We start from the raw sequence: 13,320 nt of genomic DNA, 5'->3' as shown, positions 1-13,320 counted from the left end.
AAATAGTTTAAAAAAATACACTAACAGCCCCAATAAATTCCTCTTCCTCTGTCTGGCCACAAGGTGTCTCCTGCACTCACAGCAGAGCTCAGCCGCAGGCTGTGTACGGGGGAATGGCACAGCTTGGTGAAAAGCATGTGCAAACAGGGAGCGAGAATGAAAGCCCTTTGCCCTTCACAGGCACATATAAAATCCCCCCAGAATAAGAGCTCGGGCCGCCCTCCCATCAACACTTCAAAGTCGGAAATACTTTTATTTTTAAAAATGCTTCTGCTTGGTTGTTTCATCAGATGCCACTGACTTGATATTGTCCACCCTGAAGTCAGAGAGGAACTGAGGCAGCTGCTTAGAGAGAGAGCCAGGATGCCACGGGCAAAGAGATCTGTTCCAGAGGGAGAGCTTTCTGAGGCAAGAGAAGCCTGTGTTAAATCAGGACAGCTTCCCATGTATCTGTTCCCAAATGGGACCAATAATCAGAACCAGCTCTGCGACCTGTTCGTGAACAGTGCACAGGCCACAAAGTGCCAGCTCTCCCCTTGGGACTCCTCTAACTGTGTGTTTGTGCAGGAGTGCAGGCAAGGAAAACTACCTGGGTTAAGATGGATATGATCTTTCAACCCAGCTCTGACTGCAATATTATGCAAAATATTGCTCGAGAAATGGAAACTCTTCAAGGTGATTCTTCTCAGGATTTCTGGTTGGAGTGAGTGACCTTGGGCAGGAGCACTGGAGAGACCCAGCTGTTCATTTCTGTGTCATGCTGTATCTATGGCCTCCCCAGGTGCAGAATCTGACTGCCTGGCCTCTTGCACAGGCAGAAAACAGTGCTCACAGCACCACGTCCTCAGACAGCTCCACTGGGTCCCTCTTCGCTGCAGGCTCCATTTCAGGAATTACGTGGAGGCCAGATTGGGCTGGCTCGATGCTTGGAGGGTCCATGCCCAGATCTATCCTTTCCCACTCTCTCCCCTTTCTTCAGACCCCACCAAGGGCTCTCCACAGGTGAGGGGATCTGCAAAAGAGGCAGGAGAAGGTGTGTGTGTGTGTAGGGGGGCTTGTTGGTGGCATTGGAGTGGGATGCGTATTGTCTCTTATCACTCTAGCACCCTTTTGAAACAGGCAGCAGAGGGATGTTTATGCAGCCTATGGCAGCCCTGCTTTAAGTCATCAGGCAGCTCACTGACTGGGAGTCAGGACAGAGCTTCAGGGGGCTGAGAGCCGATAGAGGGAACCGGGCCTTGACCTGGTGGCCCCATATCCTGGTGGATCTATGGCGATCTGTGGGCCAGAATCCTGCTTTCTTCTGTGTGGGGAGCAAGCCCCACCTCCTAGCCTTCTGAGTGGTAGAATACAGAGGGAGCTCTGCAAGGGGCCCCCCTACATGGGTATCTGGCAGATGGGCACAATCCAGCCCTTTAGCTTTTATACTGGCCAAGAGGAGGCCACACAGAACTCAGGGAAGGGCAAGGGGAGGGCTTCATGACCAGAGGAGTCTCTTTCATCATGCTGCTCCATGAGCAGGGGTGTGTGTGGTGCAGCGGCGGCTCAGTCAGCAGATTGGAGGGCCAGTGAGAGAGAGGCCCCAGGCATGTCTCCTCGCACAAACTGGAATTCTGCAAAAACTATACCTTGTGGTGCCTGTCAGGTCTCTACTTTGTCAAATTTCAGAGTAGCAGCCGTGTTAGTCTGTATTCGCAAGAAGAAAAGGAGGACTTGTGGCACCTTAGAGACTAACAAAATTTATTTGAGCATAAGCTTTCGTGAGCTACAGCTCACTTCATCGGATGCATTCCGCTGAAGTGAGCTGTAGCTCACGAAAGCTTCTGCTCAAATACATTGGTTAGTCTCTAAGGTTCCACAAGTCCTCCTTTTCTACTTTGTCAAGGCAGATTCTCACTCCTTACTCGGGCACAGGGAGTCCTCAATTTCTAGTTCAGCTGTGTTGGGGGTTGTTGTTGGCCAGATTGCGGGGCTGAGCTTTTCAAAGCTGCCTAAGAGACTTGGACGCCCATTACTATGAATGTGGGTCAGGTGTCTGAAATCCCCACAGCTGGCTTTACAAAACCTCAGCCTTTCTGTTTCACATGAGCTTGATTTGGTGGAAGGATCCTGGGAGCGCAAGCGTTGATGTACCAGATACCCTGGAGACTTGGTTTCCTGCCTCCAAGAATGGCCAATATGTGGAAAGCGGCAAAAGACCAAAAAAAAAAAAAAAAAAGAGAGAGAGAGAGTGCACCTTGCTAATTGTGCAGTGATGTGCTGGATTCTCCATTGACCCTTATGGTGATGGAGTGAGGTCCTGAAGCATGTGATTGGATTGCAGTTAGCATAAGTACAAATGCTATTTAATGGTCAGACAGTTATCCAGCCACAGTAATGATAATAAAAATAGCCTGGATTCCCCTCTTCCCCACCTAGGTCTGCATGTAGAACTCCCCCTACCTGTGCAGAGATGGCGTCAGACACCATCCCCTCCCCCTGAGGATCCCAGCGAGGTGCCATGGCAAGTGGGGCAGGCTCGGGGGGGTGGTTGGGAATGGGCATGGAGGTATGTCATATCCCCTCCTCTTGATAGCTCAGTGGTTTGAGCATGGGCCTGCTAAACCCAGGGTTGTGAGCTCAATCCTTGAGGGGGCCATTTAGGGATCTGGGGCAAATATTGGGGATTGGCCCTGTTTTGAGCAGGGGGTTGGACTAGATGACCTCCTGAGGTCCCTTCCAACCCTGATATTCTATGATTCTTGTCCCATGAGGATTCCCTGAAGAAGACAATGCAGCCTGGGGCTGTGTTATTTTTTGTGGAGAGCTAAGGGGAGGGTTCAGATGGCTGTGGGGCCAGAGCCCATGCAGAAGCAAAGGGCCTCTGCCCAGATGGCCCCACTGTCCCATGGATCCTGAGCATCTGCCAGATTTGGGAACAGGTGAAGAAACCCCATCCCCAGCTAAAAGCAAGGGGAAGAGCTCCATCACTGCGGCTCTTTGTTGAGATTTCCTCTCACACAGACCTTTCCTGCTTGCTGCGCTGCAGGAAAAAGTGACCCAGGACAGTGTCTCAAACCCTTTTGTCAACATGGATGAAGCTACCGTCCCAGTACTCCTATGAGGTAAACCCATCTGAGCAGGTCACAGAAGACAGAGAGAAGGTAAGTGACTGGCCCAAGGTGACACAGCAAATCTGTTGGAAAAGCTTGAATCGAGCCCAGGTCTCTTGACTACCAGTCGTGTGCCTTAACGTCAAACCCATCCTTCCTATCCCAGACAGCATTTGCCTCTATGATCTTCCCCTGCAGTGGTGAATCCAACAAGTTGACTGCACAATGGATTGCCTGTGATTTGTCAGCCAACAATTTCAATGGTCAAGTGAAGGTCACTGGTAAGTCCATGGAACAGCATTGTTATTAGTTACATAACTGTCACTTCCACAGACCACACCTGAGAACAGGACCTGGAGGAGATAGGCACCTTTAAACCTATCATGAGAGTTAATCCCTTCCCCAGAGGAGTTTAAAATCTAAATAGAAAAGAGAGACAATGGAAGTATCATTAGCCCCATTTTACAGATGGAGAACTGAGGCCCAGAGAGACATAATGACTTGTCCAAGGTCCTACAGGGAGTCTATGGCTGAACTGGGAAGTGAATCCAGATTTCCTGAGTGTTAACCACAAGACCAGCCTTCCTCACGAGAGCCGCCTTTGGATAACAGCTGCGTGGAAGGGAATGATTATATGTCATCCTTACCCATTCCGAGGCATGGATTAGGGACTTGTGATCTTTCTGCCTAGCCTCCTCTGGGTTGTGTTTCTGTCCTCAGGGCATCGACTGAATAATCGAAACACTGTACCAAGTACCTTGGATGCCTGAGCCTATGGAGAGTTTGGCTAATGTAATAGGAGAATTTTCTGACTGGGGTCAGGGGAATAAAGCAGATTTTTTCACAAGCAGAGCAGGTGAATAATATTGAAATCACCTACTAGGTGCTTAGAGTGGGGTGGGGAGAGAGAGAGCATAAACCCCCTGGACCCAGTTCAGTGGAGATGCCATAGGTGTGCTGTATTGAGGACTGCGTTGGAACTGCAAGTAATCACGATAAAAGGGGGGGGGAGGGATGGTGTTCCTGGTCCTGCTTGCAGGCAGGGGGCTCTGTAGGGAAGCATGAGATCAGAGTCAGTCAGCAGCCAGCCAATCTAGAGTAAGGTGGGGTGAGTTGTGCCTCTTGGTTTTAGGGAGCAGCCTGCTTTTTCTTTCTCTCTTTTGGAGTTCATGTGTGATATTGTTCTGAATTCTAAGACATAAAGGAATGTTATGTTGCTACCTTCCAGCATGAGTACTTTATATTTTTATCTAACTTTTCTATGTGTAGGTTGTGCACATAACAAGAGGCTTGCACCAGAGCTGGATTTGGTCTTAAGACCCCAATGCACCCCTCTATTGAGTGGTTTCCTCCTAGCCAAAGCTGTTGCGATAGGGCATTGTGACATTCAAGCTGTCATTCTTGCATTGGCCCCAAAGTTATTTTAAGACTGTTTTTATATCTTGCAAGATTTCCCCAGCCTTGCTAATTTGGAACTGCGCCTTTAAAAAATGGGCTAAGTGATGGCCCCATCTCTGTCCATTCAGCTCCCTGCAATGCCTCCAGTGTGGCCTGCAGCTTCAGGAGGTCATTCATTTTCCTGGCTTAATGATCTGTTGCAGAAAACAAGCCTCCATTATATGCTGACTTAGAACATGAATATTAATAATCCCCAGCGGTTCTTTGGTGCCATCCATCACCCAGCCTTGGAGAGCTCATCCAGAGCTGCTGGGTATGTGGGGAACTCCTTGATGGAGCCATGATGCATCCATGAGCTCTGCTCAGTGAGGCTCTGCTCCGGGTGTCAAGCGTAGAGAGTCCTGGTGGAGCAGGTCTTGCTCTTTCCCAGCCCTGCCCTGATGGGAGAGGGAGCCAGTAGGAGAGCGCAGGCACTCATGCTTTGTTCCTTGCTGCTAGCAGAGGCAATCCCAGCTGCAGGAGGAAGACACTTAAGCTATGTCTACGCTGCAATAAAAGACCTGCAGCCTGGCCGTGCCAGGCCTGGGCCAGCTGACTGCTGGGTAGGAAACTGCTGGGCTTACATCGTTACATTTCCCCCAAAATAGGTGGAAGGTGCAGGGTATTTCATATCTGATCTCTAATGAATCCTGGATGGTGCAGGCGGCCAGTGAGCTCTGAATGAGGGGCAGGCAAAACTGACACATAAAGATAATTTCAGAGCCCGTTTCCAGCAATGTGTCAAGACCATAATGTATGTGATTGAAAAGAGTGTAGGGGCTGCTTACCCTGCCTGCCCTGAGCAACCAGATACTGCCTTTACTGGAAATCTCAGGAGCTGGAATATAGCCCTAGATTCATCACAAAATCCCAGGGAGTCAAAGGCTTCTGAGAGTGAAAAACAACAACACTGTTATGTTAGTTCTTCAAAGGAAATACTTATAGCTATGTAGTGGGTAGGATATATAAACTACTCACTGATCAGCATTCATTACAAAGCAAAACAAATGAGAACCAAGCAAGATTAAATTCCACTTCATTTGATATTTCCCATGTTGAAGGCTTCCATGCATCTCCTTTGTTTCAAACCCTGACAGTGATAATTCAACATGGAAGGGGTAATTGATACAACATTGATGCCCAGGAGAGGATTATCCACGTGTCCATGAACTTGTCCGAAGGAGCTTCACATGTAAAGTGTTCAAATAACATGGCCTGCTTGTGAGAAAGCATGGGGGCTAATTAAGGCCCTCAGGAGCCACACACCTGCATTGGGGGCAGGCCAGCCCTGCTAGTGGAAGACACCTTCCACTGTTTTATTTTTGCTGGAGATCTGCTGCACATACTGTACAACCAGGCTCCAAACTTGAAAAGCAAAGTGGGGCTCTTGGTGTGCTAGGTGTTTGTATAGCAGTGCGGGGGGTGCACTGTTATGTTACAGCTTCCAGTGGCTTCTGGGAAGTGTTGGGGTCTTGGCTTGGGAACTTCGTCGTTTTCTGCCCAGTAAGCCCTGTCCTCTAAATGCAGGCACCAGGCTGGACGCCATGTGGAGTAGCCAAGAGGGAGGAACTTGAGTTGGAAGTGTGTAACTCCTACAGACATAAATTAGCCTTCATGTCCACAGAGGACTGTGCTCTTAGGACATTAATTCAGACCCAGCCGGTAGGTCATTTGGGGCCTGGCTTTTAGGGATGATGAGTCCAGAATTCCAGCCAAAGTGAGTGGGAGCTGCGGGTGTTCAGCAGCTCTGGAAATCTGGCACTTAGAGTTCTGCATCCATTTTGGTGACTGTGGTGTGGCACTTCACTTAATGGGGTGACACTTGCAATCGGAATAGAGCAACATCATTGTTGTAGACTGTGCGTGAAGGGTTAATTTGTATAAGGCTGCAGCTGCCACATGCAGTGTATAAGCTCTGGAAAATAAAACATTTTCCGCAGGAGATGAAAACTGCACTGTGGCATACACCACATTTGCCAACTGCCCCCATGATCCTGTCGTTGCGGGCAGAGCTGGCTTTGCCAAGCCAAGGCAGCAGGAGCCAGCTCAAATCTGGGAGTGGTGTAAGGGGGAAAGAGGCCATATCTCTGTCACCCCCTTGGAGTGCTCAGCCTTAAATCAAAGGGGGTGTGAGGAAATCCAGAGCCACCTGGGAGTGCTGGAAGAATTCAAAGCAGGAAGAGGTGGCCCGGTAGGTGACAGGTTTTCAATGGCAGCTGGCTTTTCTGTACAGCACAATAGGCTGCTGTGCTGAGCATGGTTTTGGTGCACACGCTGGACACCAGAAAAAGATGCAGGCCATCTAATACCCTCTCGGGTGCCACGCCTTCCTGCCGCCCGTTTGGGTGTAGATCACTCAGGCTTGGATGAGGTACTGGGGCAGTGCCACGGAAACCAATGGTGTTGTGCCCTCTTGTGCTGATGTGGCCCCCATGAGTGAGGCTGTGGTAAGCATCCAGAGAAGTCCAGCCACCCTCCAGAGGGCTTTGGTGACCGGTTAAGTCTGCTATTGTGCCTGCCCCAGTGGCTGGCAGGCAGCAGGCTGTACATCTCTGCAGCACCGACAGGGTTAAGTACAGAGTGTTTCACATTCACCAGAGAGGCTGACATGCCCCCCCCCCCCCCACACACACACACTTCACCACCTCATCCCTGAAGAAAGCGTCCTGCTCATCTGGACTGTAAAGTCTTGACTGCTCTCCCCACCCTGAGTCACCTGATTTCAGCGTGGGCATGAATGCTGCAGGTGGCTCAGCCGAGGCCCCACTGTGCCTGGCTCACAGACCGGACCCTTTCCTTCCTGACACAGCCTTGAGCTTTCCCACAGACAAGCAGAAGGTGGGAATGCAGCGCAGACAGCACCAAGCCACACTTCCTTGGCAGTTTCACAGCTCTTGGTTTGTGAGATTAGCAGCTGTGCTACTGCAGCTGGCTCTGGAGCTAGGGGGTTTTGACAGCTGCATAGCTGTTCTCTGAGGGGGTGTGAGTGTGCGGGGAGAGGTGGGGAAAGCCGGACCAGCAGGGGGTGTCGCTGTGCCAGCTTCCCTCACAGCAGCCTGCCACTGTCCCTCAATGGTAGCCGGCAGCACCCCCACGTAGCTCCAGAGCAGAAGCTACCAGCTTTGCTGAATTGAGATTCAAAGAGTGCCACACATTCACAAGTGACTGCCGCTCTGAAAGGTCATTCTTTGTATGGCAGTAGCACCCAAAGGCACCCTGCCCCCTCCCCAGGATCAGCACCAGGCCCTGGACAGTACAGGATGAGGACTCCATTGGACTAGGCACTGTCCACAGGCAGCCCCTGCCCCAGCTGTAGAGCTAAATGCACTCCTTGAGGAAGTACCTCAGCTAGCTAACTGCCATCACCATAGTAGCTGAGCACCTCATGAATATTAATGAGTCAAGCCTCCTGGGGTGGGAAACGCACTATTATCCCCATTTCACAGATGAGGAACTGAGGCCTTGCTCAAGCTCACCAAAGAAGTATGGGGCAGAAAGCCAGGAACTGAACCTACCTTTCCACTGTCCCCGCCCAGTGCCTTCACCCCAAGACCAGACTTCCTCTCCACAGCCACACACTCATCTTTCCTTAAGAGACACTTTGTCTGAGTGCCAGCCAAACCTGGCGTCGGCTCACCATTTGTGACTGACGTCAGGAGTGTGGCACGGCAGTCACAGAGAACATTCTTCCTCATGAACTGACCCCCACCCCATTCTAACTCCCTCTGCTGTCATTTTAGCTGCCTAACCTGGGGGGGGGTGTCTCTGGTGGACACTGAAAAGCCACTGTGCCACCAACAAGCCCTGATGTCTTGGGAATGATCCTGATCAGGGCTGGAAGCCATGTACCCCAAGAGTGGGAACCCAGTGCAAGGATCCTGTGCTCCCAACATTAACAGTGATACTTTGGCTTAGGTCCTGAGCCAAAGATGCATCACATAGCTCCCAGCTCTTCTCCTGTTCATTCATTTGCCAAGGACTCAGATGCTAACTTCATGTTTCCTTCTTGCATTTCCCCATGGCATCTGGAGCCAGAACGTCCTTTCCTTCCATTGCCTCCTGCTCCTTCTCCTTTACCTGCCATTTGCCTGGTGCCACGCTCCCTTTCGGGCCCCCCAGTTACTCCCCCTCCCTTGTTTTTCTGTCTCAGAAGACGCGCCCAGGCCCTGCTTTTCAAGGTAACAAATAGAAGAGCCAGTCCCGTCAGCACAGCAGCCTGAGAAGATAAATGGGCTGACACACAGAGCAACCTCTGTGAGTTGGGCCCTGGGGCCCCGGCAGGAACCGACACCGTGACAGATGGGCTGACAAGAGGTGCTGACACAATGGGGTCAGCCTAAATGTCAAAGGGGTGAAAGCTGTGTCTTTACCGCCTCTCTGCCTGGCCCCAGTGTGCTGTCAGGGCAGGGGATTGCCACGTATTGACTCCTATGAGTTGTCACTGGAGCACGGTTCCAGAGAAAACTATCTGGAGAACGGGCACCATTTCCTGTGCCAATGCTGGCATCGTAATTATCCCATCCTCAGATTCTACTGACAGGGGCATGGAGCCAGTTAGGTGACAGACCTGCAGCTCCGACCCTCTGTCAGATAGGCATCTCGTCACACTAAACTCCCTCCTATGCACTACCCCCAGCGCCTTTCTTGCCTGCTTCCCTCCCAGGCCTGCCCAGTCAGGTGGGGTCCCTCCCTGGCCTGCTGTGTGCTGACAGCTCTGGCTCTGGGCTCCAATCTGCCACAGGGCTTGGCCTTGCTCTGCCTGTCTGCATGGACACCAGGGAGCAGCAAGCCAGCTCTGCTCCTCTTCCTTCCACTGTGGCCAGCTGTTTGCCTCCAAAGCCCAGCCAGTGGGAAACTATCCATTTTGGCACCAGTCATATGGCACAACAACCATTGCAGGGAGATTAACAATTGCAAACATATTTGAAACTGTGTTGGACTTGTCGGCTGCTACTTCAATTTCTAAGGGGTTTCTTGGTCTTTCTTGCCGGCTCGGGGGCTCTGTAGGAAAACCTGACATCAGAGTCAGTCTGGAAAGTGCTAGTTTAAAAGTAAATGGGAGGAATTGTGCCTCTCTGCTTTAGGGAACAGCCCGTTTTCTCTGGGCTGGTCTACACTTGGACTTTTCACACCCCTGAGAGACCATAGCTATGCTGATGTACATTTCCAGTGTAGACCAGCCCTGAGAAATAAAGTAGTGTGAAATTGCAACTCTTCCAGGAAGAGTATTCTGTTTTGGCTAAACTCTGTGTGCATGCTGTGAACATTACAGTAACCCTCAGCAATCAAGATTTTTCTTTTTAACCAATTTTGTTTCCAGTTTTCAAAAACTCTTTTGTGAATACCTGTGTGATTTCACTTTTTCCCCCATGGAAAATCAAATTTGAAAAGTCCAAAAAATTCCTTGGGATAAAATAAATGTGGCCTCAGAAACATGCAATTTCTAATCGTTCGTGTGTGTGTTTGGTGCCAAAGCAGCTGCTTGGCAGGAATCTCACACAGCAAACACAATCTCTGGCTTATGAAATTGCTTGAAGAAAATGATCAAAAATGATTGCACAAAGCGCCACTAGAAAGTTACATGCCTTTCTCGCAGTCCTGGCTGTACCTCAGTTGCTTGCTTTCCAAACCATCTGCTCTCACAAAGGCCTCCATATTTGTTACTCATTGAGTAGCCTACTGAGGCATAAGACAGACCCGTTTTGCTCTCCCAGATGAGGAAAGAATCTGCTGAAGAGCTCATGTAAGACCCTGATCCAGCACCTAGGCAAATGGATTAGTCACAGGTTGACTGGCCCTTTAAGTGGAGTTGGCTCCAGTCTGCACCTGTGACCCACTTTGCCTGCCTCTCCGGGTGGAGAAAATGAACAATGTCACATGACACGCAGGTCATGTGGCAAAAAGCAGGCCTGCTGGGATGGAGATAAAACAGACGCCTGTGGAGCAGAGGAATGGTTCTAGGTAGGAAGGTCAGGGAGTTACTGCTTGATGAAGGGTAGGATGTATGGGCTTCCTTACATAAAATGGCTCTTGCTGGCTTCCAGGAAGAGGGCCTCTTGCTGCAAACCTGCAGGGAACAGGAGCTAGTGAAAAATGCTGGAGTGCAGAGAGAAAGTCTGCTAGCCAGAGGACAGCCTCTGCAGGGACAGGACTAAGCACCTTGCACCAGGTGGGTGGGAGTTCTTGTGTTTACTTGTGAACTTTGTTAATAAACCCTCTCCCTAAGAAGAGCTGTTACCTGGCAAAGGAAAACCTGAGGTTATTGAGGGAAGAGGGGAAAACTGAGGCAGTAGCTAGCCCAAAGCTAGACTGGGTAAGATGTGCTGCTACAAAGGTATGAGTTTGCCTCAGTGACACAGTTACCTTGTATTACTGCAAACCTGTGTGGCTCTCTTTCTATGTGGAACCCTGGCAGCTAGTAACACAGGAGAAGCTGAGGCTGCTTACAAGAGACAGGGCAAACTGGCTATCCCAAGGGTATGTTTGTTGGCTCCTTATGGAACAGGTGTGGCCACCGCAAAGTCACAGCTAAGGGCACTTGCAGAATCAGCATGTGAATTTGCTAGCCCAGATACAGCATCTAGTGGCCCATCGTTATGAAAAGAAATTATACTTATCTTTCCAAAAATATTACTTGCCCTAGACAAATGGGCAAGCGGAATTTTGTGAAGCTGCTGGAAGGACTGGAAACAACTAGAGAAATGGCGCTCTTGCTCTTGACTAGGTGGAGTTATTAAGGCCCTGATCCAGGAAATATTTTACGCACTTTGCTTCACATTGAGCGTAATTCCAGATGAGCGTCCACTTATGAGGCCTATTTTGGTCGACATGCTGGGAAGTGAATATGCGTTTTCCACATCCCAGATGCGGGCCCTTCCCGTCAGACTGTAGAGGGGTAGCGGGAGAGGAGTACCTTTCACTGTCTCCCGTTAGAGCTGTCCCACTTTGTATAAACAATACTTAGTAGGCCCTGCACTCATTTGGGATGTCCTCGTTCTCTTTCTCTTGTTTTTTCCCCGCTAATTTCAAAAGCTCTTGGTTTCATGTGAAACAGGAAAATATTTGAAAACTTGAAACTTTTCTCAGAATGAGAACTGATTCGTGACCAGCTCTACAGCTGGCGCTAAAGATGTGGGGCTGCAACAAATTCATAGCCCCTGCAGGTCAGGCACAGAGGAAAACCCGTCACACCCCCCCCACCTCAACACCTCAGTGGGTCACGTAAACCCATGCATAATCTGTTTGTAACCAACAGATCTACTCACGTGTTGAAAGTTAAGCACCTGCTTAAGTGCTTTCCTGTATCAGGTCTGTAATTCCCATCCCTTACAGTTAAAATGGTCCAGCAATTTCACTTTGAAATTGGCTACTGCATATATTTATGGTTTAAGTAACCAAGAGCTCTGGCTTTACTGTCCACGAAAGGGTCTCCAAAAAACCATGATCAGGTTGTCTGCAGATTAGCATAGACCTGCAATACTACCTGGGCATTGTTAACAGGCCAATCGCACAAAAAGACAGCCCACTTTGCCGGGGGAAAGTGGCTGCTAAGGCATGCTCAAGGACGAGATGGCTGGGAGACTTTAACAAGATCAGTACCACTTCCGGACAAGATTACATGCTGTACTAGGTAGCAAATAGACCGTTTTTGCTGGATTTGGAAACCATTTATAGGGTCCGTTAGGGACGGTATAACACACCAACACACAAGGAAATAGCCAAGGTATTACCCACAGCAGACTTCCTGTTTCATGTTTTTACAGTGTATTAATGTGTAGAATTAAAAGCAAAATAAATCAGAAAATCATGTATAGTGCCACCCACCCATATCCCCAGCAACAGCCTGAGGTGAACTGGGCCTAGGGGCTACTGTTATGTTGCAGCCCTAGCCAAGTCTGCTGTGACTCTAATTTCAGAGGGTTGAACCCCTATAAAAGGTCACCTGCTGCCCTGGGCATCATCAGCACCAAAAGATCTGGTGCCGGGGGCTATAGCATCACAGCTCTGGCCTGGCCAACTTTAGCAGCCAAGACTGGGCAGACCCAAGGGAGCTGGGTGTAGACTGAGCTTTGGACATCAAGGTGGGAGGGGCAGATGGTGAAATAGTTACCTTGTTCGCTTTGAAGCGGGTGCAGCCTCGGACCTTCCTGGCCCTTCATCCCCTTTTCCCTATGGAAGTCTCAGTCCCACAGGCTGAAGGCAAAATGCTGGGATGGAGTACTCTTTCCCAGCCATGGGCAGCGAGTTCTATGGGGCCCGGGCACCAGAAATATTCCTGGCCCAGGGGCCTGGCTCCAGTAAATTTTCCTGCCTGCCCTGCCGCTCCCGGGCTATTTAAAACAGCCTGGGGGCTCCCACCGCCACCCGGCAGTGCAGTGGGGCTGAGCGGCTTCCTGCATGCTCGTTCCACATCGTTGCTGGCACATCCTTGCAGCCCGGGGGGGGCTGTGCCCTGAACACCCCTGCGGGGCGGTGCCTGGGGACAGCAGCACGCAGGCATCCCCCGGCCTTCCCCACCTAGGAGCTGCTGCCGGAGGGGGTGCTCCAGGTAAGCACCGAACCCCACATCCACTTCCAGAGCCTACACCCACAGGGCACTACTCACACACACCTTCTGACCCCAAGATTTCCTCCTGCGCCTCCACCCCCCGCACCCTCTCTCACCCCCAAACTCCCTTCCAGAGCTTGCACCCCTCACCTCCTCTTCCACTCCCACCCCCTGCCCCAGCCCAGAGCCTGCACCCAGCACCCAAACTACCTCCCAGAGCAGAGGTGGGCAAACTACGGCCCA

The 13,320-nt window shown here is 50.6% G+C and overlaps 1 long non-coding RNA gene across 1 annotated transcript in view; it reads left to right on the top strand.

The window, feature by feature from the left end:
• The first annotated feature begins 1,857 nt into the window (after positions 1 to 1,857).
• Positions 1,858 to 13,320, top strand: part of LOC140915894 (uncharacterized) — a 30,511-nt gene continuing 19,048 nt past the window's right edge. Inside the window, exon 1 of the long non-coding RNA XR_012160314.2 lies at positions 1,858 to 3,373. This is a non-coding gene — a long non-coding RNA (uncharacterized LOC140915894). The remainder of the gene's footprint in view (positions 3,374 to 13,320) is intronic.

This window comes from Lepidochelys kempii, chromosome 8 (genome assembly GCF_965140285.1).
Source record: "Lepidochelys kempii isolate rLepKem1 chromosome 8, rLepKem1.hap1, whole genome shotgun sequence".
Taxonomy (NCBI): domain Eukaryota; kingdom Metazoa; phylum Chordata; order Testudines; family Cheloniidae; genus Lepidochelys; species Lepidochelys kempii.
This window is presented reverse-complemented; position numbering and strand designations above follow the sequence as displayed.